This window comes from Poecilia latipinna, unplaced genomic scaffold, assembly GCF_001443285.1.
Source record: "Poecilia latipinna isolate Pla-1442-1.1 unplaced genomic scaffold, P_latipinna-1.0 Scaffold52, whole genome shotgun sequence".
Taxonomy (NCBI): Eukaryota; Metazoa; Chordata; class Actinopteri; order Cyprinodontiformes; family Poeciliidae; genus Poecilia; species Poecilia latipinna.
In genome coordinates, this window is record NW_015112668.1 from 458,797 (window position 1) to 460,125 (window position 1,329).

The window sequence follows — 1,329 nt, forward strand, 5'->3', positions numbered from 1 at the left end:
ATTAGCTTACATCATTAGACAGCAAAACTTAATTTTTTTATTGTGATAATGGTGATTCATAGGAAGCTTTATCCCTTCAGTGAAATTAAACAATTGGTTGTCAGATTCAAAGGAAGAACCTGCAGCTTTCTGTCATCTTTCACGTGATGCAAGATGGGTTCAGAGGCATGGTCAGCATTGTCTTTTAAAACTTAAATAAAAAAATAAAAAAACCAGAACCATCAATCTAATTGAAATTGAATATTTTACACCAACAAGGTGGCAAACAGACTCTTCAGATTTCATGGAACATTTCAAACGTGGGGCTTTTTCTTTATTTATTATTGTTATTTATCCGGTGGCTGTGAAGGTCTGACAACACAAAACCAAAAATACACAGAGGAGTTAATCGATTATTACAGTTTAATAGAAATTAAAATAATAATAAAAACAAAACAAAACACAAAGCCACAACCAAAGCAAACAGCATTAATTAGCACTGTGTTGAAGTAGCTTTAAATCTGAAGCCATTATGTTCCAGCAGTGGATGAGTCATCTCAGCTCGTTGCCGTTTACGTGTGTCAGATGAGAAGCTATACCTGCGCTAAGAGCATGTGAAAGCACTTAAAAATCACTACAGTACATCAAATTCAGCATTGACGCTAAATCGTTTTGAGTATGCATTATTACGCTGCGAGTTACGTGAGATCTACCGATGAGAACGTGTCATATTCTTTCATCTCAGCTAATCGGAAGGGAAGGAGAAGGGCTTTCCTCTGTTTGATAGACATTCAAACTGCACTTCTTTGTTCATGGATTACTGTAGACGCCGTTATCGACTGAAGAGCTGCGGTGCGAGAATCAAATCTCATTAATGAAAGCTTACATAAGACATACGTTTTTTTTATTTTTTTTTATGTGGTGCCCTCCTGCCAGTGCAGACTTCATTTTATTTGTAGTGTGTCAGTCAGTCCCCCCACCTTTTTTTTGTTTATTTTTGTTACATAAATAAACTTTTGTCTGCAAAACCAGAACAGTTCATGATATGCTTTTCTAATTTTGTGCCTTGGTAAGTGCATAATTATACAGAAAAAACAAACGCTGTGTTGCATTTGAAACTGTTTTAGAAAAATGACTCATTTATATCAATGAATGACCTGGTTAAAAAAAAAAAATGATGCAAATTTTATGCAAAAATCTAAATTATTCATGTGCAATCTGACAATTCTGCTGCTGTGAGAAAGCGTGTTAAGTGTTGCCGTTAGTGGGAGCAAGTAGGAGTAGCAAAGTGAGTGGCAGCTTTTCCATTTCTGTGCAGTCGACGCTGTGTATGTGTTCGGATTGCGTTAG